Source organism: Aquarana catesbeiana, linkage group LG01, assembly GCF_042186555.1.
Source record: "Aquarana catesbeiana isolate 2022-GZ linkage group LG01, ASM4218655v1, whole genome shotgun sequence".
In the NCBI taxonomy this organism is placed as follows: Eukaryota; Metazoa; Chordata; class Amphibia; order Anura; family Ranidae; genus Aquarana; species Aquarana catesbeiana.
This window is the reverse complement of record NC_133324.1, coordinates 111,059,271-111,071,892: the sequence shown is the minus strand read 5'-3', so window position 1 is coordinate 111,071,892 and position 12,622 is coordinate 111,059,271. Positions and strand designations below refer to the sequence as shown.

Below are 12,622 nucleotides of genomic sequence, written 5' to 3'. Positions count from 1 at the left end.
ATAGCGTCTACAAAATAGGGAATAGATTTATGGCATTTTTTTATTATTTATTAATTTTTTTAACTAGTAATGGTGGCAATCTGCGATTTTTAGAGGGACTGTGACATCGTGGCGGACAGATCGGACACTTTTGACACATTTTTAGGACCACTGACATTTATACTGTTTAAATGTCACTGGTAGGAAAGGGGGTAACAATAGGAGGCGATCAAGGGGTTAAATGTGTTCCCTCACTGTATGGGGATGGGACTGACTAGAGGAGGAGACATATCGCTGTTCCTACTTACTAGGAACAGACTATCCGTCTCTCCTCTCCTGACAGAGTGGGGTTTTGTGCGTTTACACACACACACACACACACACACACACACACACACACACACACACACACATTCTGACCCTCGATCGCGCATGGCTGTGATGTCCATCGGGGTGCCTGCTAGAGCTGTTTAAAGGGCCGAACAGCTACGGCGATTCGCAGGATCGCAAATGGTTAAAGTAGGACTCCAGGATGAAATACATCCATCTGCTTAAAGTGACAGTTTAGTAACAAAATTAGGTCCTGTTAGATTACTTCATTCTGGCTTCTTTTACAGGTATAGCCATTTAAAACATTACAAATAAGTGCCTATATTGTTTAACCACTTCAGCCCCTGAAGAATTTACCCCTTCCTGACCAGAGCACTTTTTGCAATTCGGCACTGCGTCGCTTTAACTGACAATTGCGCAGTCGTGCGACGTTGTACCCAAACAAAATTGACGTCCTTTTTTTTCCCACAAATAGAGCTTTCTCTTGGTGGTATTTGATCGCCTCTGCGTTTTTTATTTTTTGCGCTATTAACAAAAAAAAAAAAAAAAAAAAAAAAAGAGCGACAATTTTGAAAAAATAAATTTTGCTATAATAAATATCCCCATTTTTAAAAAAAAAAAAAAAAAAAAGCAAATTTTTTCTCAGTTTAGGCCGTTATGTATTACATAGTTACATAGTTACATAGTAGGTGAGGTTGAAAAAAGACACAAGTCCATCAAGTCCAACCTATGTGTGTGATTATGTGTCAGTATTACATTACATATCCCTGTATATTGCGGTCATTCAGGTGATTATCTAATAGTTTCTTGAAGCTATCAATGCTCCCCGCTGAGACCACCGCCTGTGGAAGGGAATTCCACATCCTTGCCGCTCTTACAGTAAAGAACCCTCTACGTAGTTTAAGGTTAAACCTCTTTTCTTCTAATTGTAATGAGTGGCCACGAGTCTTATTAAACTCTCTTCTGCGAAAAAGTTTTATCCCTATTGTGGGGTCACCAGTACAGTATTTGTAAATTGAAATCATATCCCCTCTCAAGCGTCTCTTCTCCAGAGAGAATAAGTTCAGTGCATACAACCTTTCCTCATAACTAAGATCCTCCAGACCCTTTATTAGCTTTGTTGCCCTTCTTTGTACTCGCTCCATTTCCAGTACGTCCCTCCTGAGGACTGGTGCCCAGAACTGGACAGCATACTCCAGGTGCGGCCGGACCAGAGTCTTGTAGAGCGGGAGAATTATCGTTTTATCTCTGCAGTTGATCCCCCTTTTAATGCATGCCAATATTCTGTTTGCTTTATTAGCAGCAGCTTGGCATTGCATGCCATTGCTGAGCCTATCATCCACTAGGACCCCCAAGTCCTTTTCCATCCTAGATTCCCCCAGAGGTTCTCCCCCCAGTGTATAGATTGCATTCATATTTTTGCCACCCAAATGCATTATTTTACATTTTTCTACATTGAACCTCATTTGCCATGTAGTCGCCCACCCCATTAATTTGTTCAGGTCTTTTTGCAAGATTTCCACATCCTGCGGAGAAGTTATTGCCCTGCTTAGCTTAGTATCGTCTGCAAATACAGAGATGGAACTGTTTATCCCATCCTCCAGGTCGTTTATGAACAAATTAAATAGGATTGGTCCCAGCACAGACCCCTGGGGGACCCCACTACCCACCCCTGACCATTCTGAGTACTCCCCATTTATCACCACCCTCTGAACACGCCCTTGTAGCCAGTTTTCAATCCATGTACTCACCCTATGGTCCATGCCAACGCACCTTATTTTGTACAGTAAACGTTTATGGGGAACTGTGTCAAATGCTTTTGCAAAATCCAGATACACCACGTCTACGGGCCTTCCTTTATCTAGATGGCAACTCACCTCCTCATAGAAGGTTAATAGATTGGTTTGGCAAGAACGATTCTTCATGAATCCATGCTGATTACTGCTAATGATATCATTCTTATTACTAAAATCTTGTATATAGTCCCTTATCATTCCCTCCAAGAGTTTACATACTATTGATGTTAGGCTAACTGGTCTGTAATTCCCAGGGATGTTTTTTGGGCCCTTTTTAAATATTGGTGCTACATTGGCTTTTCTCCAATCAGCTGGTACCATTCCAGTCAATAGACTGTCTGTAAAAATTAGGAACAACGGTCTGGCAATCACCTGACTGAGTTCCCTAAGTACCCTCGGATGCAAGCCATCTGGTCCCGGTGATTTATTAATGTTAAGTTTCTCAAGTCTAATTTTAATTCCGTCCTCTGTTAACCATGTAGGTGCTTCCTGTGTTGTGTCATGAGGATAAACACTGCAGTTTTGGTTACTGAAGCCCCCCGATTCACTCGTGAAGACTGAGGAGAAGAATAAATTCAATACCTCTGCCATCTCCCCATCCTTTGTAACCAGATGTCCTTCCTCATTCTTTATGGGGCCAATATGGTCTGTCCTCCCTTTTTTACTGTTTACATACTTAAAGAATTTCTTGGGATTTTTTTTGCTCTCCTCCGCTATGTGTCTTTCATGTTCTATCTTAGCCATCCTAATTGCACCCTTACATTTCTTATTGCATTCTTTATAAATTCTGAATGCTGTGGATGATCCCTCAACCTTGTATTTTTTGAAGGCCTTCTCCTTTGCTTTTATATGCATTTTTACATTGGAGTTAAGCCATCCAGGATGTTTGTTCGCTCTTTTAAATTTATTACCCAATGGGATACATTGGCTAATGCCCTTATTTAATATGCTCTTAAAGCAAACCCATCTCTCCTCCGTATTCTTTGTTCCTAATATTTTATCCCAATTTATGCCTTTTAGCAAGGTTTGTAGTTTAGGGAAGTTGGCTCTTTTGAAATTCAATGTCTTTGTGTTCCCTTCATGTCTCCTATTTGTGTGATTTATACTGAAACTAATTGACCTGTGATCGCTGTTACCTAAATTGCCCCGTATTTCCACATCTGTTATCAGGTCTGTATTGTTGGTAATCAGTAGATCTAGTAATGTTTTATTTCTAGTTGGTGCGTCTACCATCTGACCCATAAAATTGTCCTGCAAGACATTAAGGAACTGGCGAGCCTTAAATGAATGCGCGGTTCCCTCCGCCCAGTCTATGTCTGGATAATTAAAATCCTCCATTATGATAACACTTCCCATCCTTGCTGCTAATCCAATTTGTGATAGGAGATCCGTCTCCACTTCCTCCCTCAGGTTAGGGGGCCTATAGCATACTCCCAGTATTATTTTCCCCTTAGCTTCATCCCTTTGGAGCTCTACCCATAAAGATTCCACCTCCTCCCTAGCCCCCTCAGTGATGTCATCTCTCACATTCACTTGTACATTATTCTTGATATATAGGCATACCCCTCCCCCTTTTTTACCCTCTCTATCCTTGCGGTATAGGGTATACCCTTGAATGTTTGCCAGCCAATCATGAGAGCTGTTGAACCAGGTCTCTTAAATTCCCACAAAATCCAAATCCTCCTTGTACAACAGTATCTCTAGTTCACCCATCTTGTCCGCCAGGCTCCTGGCATTGGTGAACATGCCACATAGTTTAGACCGGTCGCATATTGTCCTCGTATTGGGTGTTTCAAGATTGCAACTTGGACTTGCTACTATACTCACCTTGTGTTTTTGTGCTTTGGTTAACCTACCACTAATGCCCCCAATACTACCCTCTGGAATATCTTCCGCGCTGGCTATCACTGTCTCTGGACCCTCCCCCCCATCGCCTAGTTTAAAAACCCCTCTAACTTTTTGGCCATCTTCATTCCCAGCAGATCTGCACCCTCCTCATTTAGGTGCAGTCCGTCCCTTCTATAGTACCGGTTACCGACTGAGAAGTCGGCCCAGTCCTCCAGGAACCCAAACCCCTCCTTACTACACCAGCTCTTCAGCCACTTGTTTACTTCCCTAATCTCCCTCTGCCTCTCTGGTGTGGCTCGATGTACCGGTAGTATTCCTGAGAACACTACCTTGGAGGTCCTTTTCCTCAATTTAGCTCCTAAGTCCCTAAAATCGTTCTTTAGGACACTCCATCTGCCTCTGACTTTGTCATTGGTGCCAACGTGCACCATGACAGCCGGGTCTTCCCCAGCCCCTCCCAGTAATCTGTCCACAAGATCCGTGATGTGCCGAACCCGAGCGCCCGGTAGACAACATACTGTTCGGCGCTTCAGGTCTTGGTTACAGATTGCCCTCTCTGTCCTTCTAAGAATTGAGTCCCCTACCACCAGAATCTGTCTTTCCTTTCCCTTTGCTGCCCCCCCACTCTCACTGGAGGAGTTCTTCCCCTGGCAGCTAGGAGAGTCCCTCATCTCCAGCAGTGCTGGTCCCTGACTGGTAACACCAATGTCACTCAATGGAGCGTACTTATTGGGATGCTCCAGTCCTGGATCGGCCTCCCTGGCACTTCCCCCTCTACCCCTCCTGACTGTCACCCATCTACTCTTTGCTAGTGCCTGCACCTCTTTGTCTCCACCCGCCTCTGTGCTGGCCCCTGCCGGCACCTGCCGTGTACATTCCTGGCTCACCTTTAGTATGGAGGGACTTCTCAGTGCTGACAGTTGCTTCCCCAGATTCAGAACCTGGGCTTCCAGGGAAACAATGTGCTTACATTTTGCACAGCAGTATTCGCCCTCGATCGGATGATCAAGGAACGCATACATGCGGCAAGATGTACAAAGAGTCACCTCTCCACACCCGCCGGGCATCGTACCTATTAAATTTAGTGAGGATTTGGGGATTTTACCCTGTCCAAATTACCTAACAACTAGCTTCCTGGCACTAATACTCAAGACAATACACAGGTACACGACAAGACAATACACAGGTACACAATACACAAGTACTAACGATCCACACACACTACTCAGACAACACTCAGATACTCACACTACACAGGTACTGTGACCCCTGTTATAACCTCCTGTTTTAAACTCTTGTTTTTAACTCCCACTTAATCCAGCTCCACTTACACCAAGCTCCACCGCTTCAAACTGAGCACGCTCAGACTGAGTCCTACAACAAGTTAAATAGGCACCTGGGCACCTGTGAGCAATTAACCACACCCTTAATTGATAGACTGATGAAACAGAAAAAAAAAAAAAAAAAAGCTATTTAAAAAGTGACAGCAAAAGGCAAATTAAAAACTAAAAGGAAAAGTCCCCAAAATACAACCCAGCAAACACCAACAGACAGCAGCAATACACACACCAACAGACAGCAGCAATACACACACCAACAGACAGCAGCAATACACACACCAACAGACAGCAGCAATACACACACCAACAGACAGCAGCAAACACCAACAGACAGCAAGACTTGTATACTCTAACACTTGTTTTTAACTCCCACTTAATCCAGCTCCACTTACACCAAGCTCCACCGCTTCAAACTGAGCACTCAGTATTCTTCAAACTGAGTATTCTTCTACATATTTTTTTGGTAAAAAAAAAAATCACAATAAGCGTATATTGATTGGTTTGCGCAAAAGTTATAGCGTCTACAAAATAGGGCATAGATTTATAGCATTTTTATTATTTTTTTTTTTTACTAGTAATGGCGGCAATCTGCGATTTTTATCGTGACTACGACATTATGGCGGACACATCGGACAATTTTGACACATTTTTGGGACCATTGGCATTAATACAGCGATCAGTGCTATAAAATTGCATTGATTACTGTAAAAATGTCACTGGCAGTGAAAGGGTTAACTGCGTTCCCTGGGAGGTGATTCTAACTGAAGGGGGAGGGGACTGACTAGAGGAAGTGACGGATCGTGGTTCCTAGCTAATAGGAACATACGATTTGTCACTCCTGTCAGAACAGAACAGGGAAGTGTGTTTACACACACTCGTCCCTGTTCTGTCTCTCCTGCTCAGGATCGCTCGTGGCCCGCGGTCATCACGACGGTCGGCCACAAACATCGGCACCCCCGCTGTGCAGCGGGTACGTGCCTGCTATCCTTACCCCGCGTGCCGACGTAAAGCTACGACAGCTCGCGCAGGGGAGCCAACCTGCTGCAGTATAACTGCGGTGGTTGGTCGAGAAGCAGTTAAAATCCTAGGCACTGTGCTGATAATCAGTGAGTCACTAGAGCACAGGTGGCCCTCCACCTATTGCAGAACTACAAATCCCATAAGCCATTGCAAGGCTGACAGTTACAAGCATGACTCCCACAGGCAGAGGCATGATGGGACTTGTAGTTCCGCAACAGCTGGAGGGCCGCCAGTTTGACACCCCTGCACTAGAGGCTGATCAGCTGATAGCCTAAAGATTTACTGCTATGGAGGGGGTAGGAAACAACAGAAATGACAGATTAGGGAGAGAGAAAAGAAAAGGAGAGGTGACAGAATAAACGCTGCTGCCAGAGAGATAAAAGAGTTAAACTTATGAGAACAGCGTCTTATCTTATCTCCCCGATATGCTCTCCTTGGCATCAGGCAGGGGAAGGACAGTGAGCACTGTAAAGCTTCTGTCAGCCTTCCTCTCTAGCTAAGCCAAGACATACAATCAAGGCTGGGAATGCACACATTTTAATTGCAGTAAGTAACATACGGTTTATGAGACTAAAGAAAGAGGGAAGAGTACTCAAAAAGCAAGTGACTGCTTCAGCAAGAGGGGACTTCAGCAAGAAGCAGGAGCAATGCTGGAGGCAATTTACCGAACACGTTAAATTTTAGTAGCATTATTAACATGGAATGTATGTTCTTTTAATAAAGTGTCATTAAACCTAAATGATTATAAACTGTTAATACATGCAATGTTACATTGTGTTCATACAGTTGTGCTCAAAAGTTTGCATACCCTGGCAGGGCTGGACTGGGAAAATAGCCCCGAGTTGCCGACCAACCCCAGGCCTTGGGACTCGGGGCTAATAATGGTCATTGGTAATACGGAGACCCGGAGCTTTTTGGGTGGGGGTTTATGACCAGGTGGGGAGGTATATGACCAGGTGAAGAGGTGGGTATATGACCAGGTGAAGAGGGGCGTATATGACTGATGGCAATTACACATTGTATGCGTAGGATCACGTTAAAAGAACATTAACTGATATCAAACTGTTATGGGTAAAGTTCTGTGGAGCATGCCACAAAGCCAGTTTTCTGTGTCATTTTAATGGTACAGGAACCCTTGTAATTCCTCCCTTTGTTTACCCAAGACAGGAGAGCTCATATTGAAATAAACAGAATTTTAAAGCGGTGTTCCGCCCAAAAAAAAAAAAAAAGGAATTAAAAGCCAGCAGCTACACATACTGCAGCTACTACCTTTTAATAATAGGACACTTACCTGTCCTCGAGTCCAGCGAAGTCGGCACCGCAGCTGATGTTTCCATCAGCTGTTGGGTGCTGCCGCCGCCATTGCGGCTAAGGGTACCCTGGCATTGTAGCCTTACGGCTTCACACCGAGAACCCTACTGCGCATGCGCAAGGCCACGCTCCTCTCTCCTACGGCGACAGGGAAAGGAGGAGGGAGCCCCGCGGTGATGTCACGGGCCACGAACCCCCCCCCCGAGAGGTGCCAATTGTGGCACCAGAGGGGGAGAGAAGACAAATGAGCAGAAGTTTCACTTTCACAAATGGAAGTTTAACATTTTCAATACCCCCATAACTTTTATGATACCGGCAATGCCAGCATGTAAACAACTGGCTGCTATGGTTGCCAGCTTTCTAGTAGAAATGATTCCAGTAAAGCCACCCAGCATTTTTAACTGAAAATACAGATTTGAGCAGTAGTGTAAATATCTTTTGACAAAAAAAATTCCAACTATTTTATTCTACAAGGGCTCTGCTTTCAGAAAATATGTAACGTTTTGGGGGTTTTAACCGCTTCAATACCGGGCCTATTCTGGCACTTCTCTCCATGTAAAAATCATCATTTTTTTGCTAGAAAATTACTCAGAACCCCCAAATATTATATATATTTTTTAGCAGACACCCTAGGGAATAAAATGGCGGTCATTGCAACTTTTTATCTCACACGGTATTTGCACAATAATTTTTCAAACGCCTTTTTTTTTTAAAAAAAACGGTTTCATGAATTAAAAAATAACAAAACAGTAAAGTTAGCCCAATTTTTTTGTATAATGTGAAAGATGATGTAAATAGATACCCAACATGTCACGCTATAAAATTGCGCACAATCATGGAATGGTGCCAAACTTCATTACTTAAAAATCTCCATAGGCGACACTTTAAACATTTTTACAGGTTATCAGTTTAGAGTTACAGAGGAGGTCTAGTGCTAGAATTGTTGCACATGCTCGAACGCATGCGGCAATACCTCACATGTGTGGTTTGAGCGGCGTTTACATATGTGGGCGGGACTTACGTGTGCATTCGCTTCTAAGACCAAGCTACCAGGGACAGGGGTGCTTTAAATTTTTTTTTTTTTTTCACTTAATTTTTTTTATTTTTACACTTTAACATTTTTCTTTTAATTACTTTTATTCCTATTACAAGGAATGTAAACATCCCTTGTAATAGGAATCTGTGACAGGTCCTCTTTATGGAAAGATATGAGGTCAATAAGACCCCACATCTCTCTTTCAGGGTGGAAAGCATGAGATCGGGAAAAAAAAATGTCACCGATCTCATGCTGACAGCCGCGATCGCGGCTTCGTTTATTTCCGGGTACCCGGGCGTGACGTCATAACGTTACGCCGGGGCCTCCGACAGTCATAGAGATGACTGGTGACCATCTGGTCACCAGTCATCTCTATCGTCAACATCCGGCACCGGCCGATTCTTTCTCCGGGCACCCGATGGCACGGGAGAGCCCGGAGAAGCACCGGATGGCGGCGGGAGGGGGTGCTTCCCCTCCCGTCGCCTATAAGAACGATCAAGCAGCGGAACTGCCACTATGATCATTCTTATTGTGCACAGAATCGCCGGCTGAAAAGAATGATATCTGAATGATGCATCTAGCTGCAAGCATCATTCAGATATCACCCCACAAAGTAGAGGACGTCATTTTACTATAGCCGGGTATTGAAGTGGTTAAAGTGATATTAACCACTGGGCACTTAAACCCCCTTAATAATCAGACCAATTTTCAGCTTTTGGTGCTCTCACATTTTGAATGACAATTACTCAGTCATGCAACAATGTATCTATATGAAATTTTTGTCCTTTTTTTCACACAGAAAGAGCTTTCTTTTGGTGGTATTTAATCACCGCTGGGTTCTTTATTTTTTGCGCTATAAAAGAAAAAAGACCGAAAAATCTGTAAAAAAATGCATTTTTCTTCATTTCTGTTATAAAATTTTGCAAATTAGTAATTTTTCATCATATATTTTGGCCAAAATTTATACCGCTTCATATCTTTGGTAAAAATAACCCAAATCGGTGGATATTATTTGGTCTTTGTGAAAGTTAGAGAGTCCAAAAGCTATGGTGCCAATATCTGAAAATTGGTCACACCCGAAGTACTGACGGCCTATCTAATTTCTTGAGACCCTAACATGCCAGAAAAGTACAAATACCCCCCAAATGACCCCTTTTTGGAAAGAAGACATTCCAAGGTATTTAGAAAGATGCATGGTGAGTTTTTTGAAGTTGTCATTTTTTCCCACAATTCTTTGCAAAATCAAGTTTTTTTTTTTCCACAAAATTGTCATATTAGCAGGTTATTTCTCACACACCGCATATGCATACCACAAATTACACCCCAAAACACATTCTGCTATTACTCCCGAGTACGGTGATACCACATGTGTGAGACTTTTACAATGCGTGGCCAAATACAGAGGCCCAACATGCACGGAGCACCTTTAGGCGTTCTGGAGTGCCCAGGCCAATTCTGACATTTCTCTTCTACATGTAAAAATCATCATTTATTAGCTAGAAAATTACATAGAACCCCAAAACATTATATATTTTTTTTAGCAAAGACCCTAGAGAATACAATGGTGGTCATTGCAACTTTTTATCTTGCACGGTATTTAACGCTTTTTTTTGGAAAAAAACAGTTTTGTGCTTTAAAAAAAACAAAACAGTAAAGTTAGCCCAATGTTTTTGCATAATGTGAAAGATGAAGTTACGCAGAGTAAATAGATACCCAACACGTCACCTTTTAAAATTGCACGCGCTTGTGGAATGGCGCCAAACTTCGCTACTCAAAAATCCCCATAGGCGACGCTTTAAAATTTTTTACTGGTTACATGTTTTGAGTTACAGAGGAGGTCTAGGGCCAAAATGATTGCTCTCGCTCTACCGATCGCAGCGATACCTCACGTGTGGTTTGAGCACCGTTTTCATATGTGGGCGGGACTTACGTATGTGTTCGCTCCTGCATGCGAGCACACAGGGACAGGGGCGCTTTAACATTTTTTTTTTTTTATTGTTCATTTTACTTTATTTTAGTTTGATGCTTCCCCCCCCCAAAATTTTTTTTGACCACTTTTATTCCTATTACAAAGGAATGTAAACATCTCTTGTAATAGGAATATGGCATGACAGGTCCTCTTTACAGTGAGATAAGGGGTCAATAAGACCCCACATCTCACCTCTAGGCTGGGAAGCCTGAAATAAAAAAAAAATTAAAAAAAAGATCCTGGCTTCGATTGTAGCGGTGAGTCGGTAGAAGTACCGGAGGGTGGCGGGAGGGGGGGACATCCCCTCTCCCCTCCCGTAAGAATGATCAAGCAGTGGAACAGCCACTATGATCATTCTTATGGTGTAGGGAATCGCCGGCTGAAAAAGCTGATATCTGAATGATGCCTGTAGCTGCACTCATCATTCAGATATCCCCGCACAAAGTCAAGGACGTTGTATGAAAGCCGGCAGGCGGGAAGTGGTTAAAACGCATTTTTTTTTTTTTTTTTTTACACAAAGTTGTCCATTTATACAATATTTCTAACACATAACATGTACATACCAAAAATGACACCCCAAAATAGATTCTAGTACTCCTGAGTACGGCGATATCACATGTGTGAGACTTCCACAGCCTGGCCACAAACAGAGGCCGAGCACGGCCGAGCATGGCGGGGTATCGCCGAGTATGGCGGGGTATCGCCGAGTATGGCGGGGTATCGCCGAGTATGGCAGGGTATCGCTGAGTATGGCGGGGTATCGCCGGGTATCTGCGGGGTATCGCCGGGTATCTGCGGGGTATCGCCGGGTATCTGCGGGGTATCGCCGGGTATCTGCGGGGTATCGCCGGGTATCTGCGGGGTATTGCACAGTACTGCGGGGTATTGCACAGTACTGCGGGGTATTGTGGGGCATAGCAGAGTATTGCACAGCATTGCAGGGCATTGCAGAGTAGTGAGGGATAACTGAGCATGGATGGATGGATGGATGTCACTGTGCAGCGCTGTGGGCACTACACTTCCAGCCCACAGCGCTGCAGCCATCCATCCATCCTCCTCTCCGTTCAGTGTACCGATCGGTACACAGGAGGGGAGGAGAGGAACCGGCGTCATCAGATGACGCTGGTTTGTTTACATATGATCGCTCCGTCATTTGACGGAGCGATCACATGGTAAACGGCCGCGATCAGCGGCCATTTACCGGGGTCACGGATGTGTTCAGGTGCGCGCCCCAGGGGGCGCGCAAGAGGGGAATTAAAAAATGGAACACAAAAATGGAACTTCCGCTTTTCGGAACCCCCCCCGGTGTCACATTTGGCACCTTTCAGGGGGGAGGGGGTTGCAGATACCTGTCTAAGACAGGTATTTGCACCCACTTCCGGCATAGACTCCCATGGGAGTCTATGCCTTTTCCCGTCCCGACCGCGCTGTCTGCTGGGAACACACAGCTCCCAGGAGAGAGCGGGGACCACTAGGGACGCGCATCGCGACTCGTGCATGCGCAGTAGGGAACCGGGAAGTGAAGCCGCAACGCTTCACTTCCTGATTCCCTCACCTAGGATGGCGGCGGCAGCTGCCGAGAACCGAGCGGGTTCTCGGCGTCCCCTGCCGACATCGCTAGACCCTGGGACAGGTGAGTGGGCATGTATTAAAAGTCAGCAGCTGCAGTATTTGTAGCTGCTGGCTTTTAATATTTTTTTTTTTTGGCGGTGTGGGTGAACCCCCGCTTTAAGCAACCGCCCTGCAGCCATCATTCGGCTATGGGCCGGTTGTTAAGTGGTTAAACCTTCCTTTTTTCTTTCTTTAAAATAACAAGCATGGTATACTTACCTGATCTGTGCAATGCTTTTGCACAGAGCAGCCCTGATCCTTTTCTTTTGGGGTCCCCCACTGGTGCTCTTTGGCGAGTGCCCCCGCAGAAACCCGCTTTTCATGTGGTCAACTGTGCGTGCTCACTCCCGAGCCACCCTATCTTCGTCGATTGACACCCACT

The 12,622-nt window shown here is 44.5% G+C and overlaps 1 protein-coding gene across 5 annotated transcripts in view; it reads right to left on the bottom strand.

Annotated features, from left to right (window-relative positions):
* Positions 1-12,622, bottom strand: part of SETD9 (SET domain containing 9) — a 95,612-nt gene that overhangs the window by 30,059 nt on the left and 52,931 nt on the right. The gene's annotated exons all lie outside the window — the stretch shown is intronic.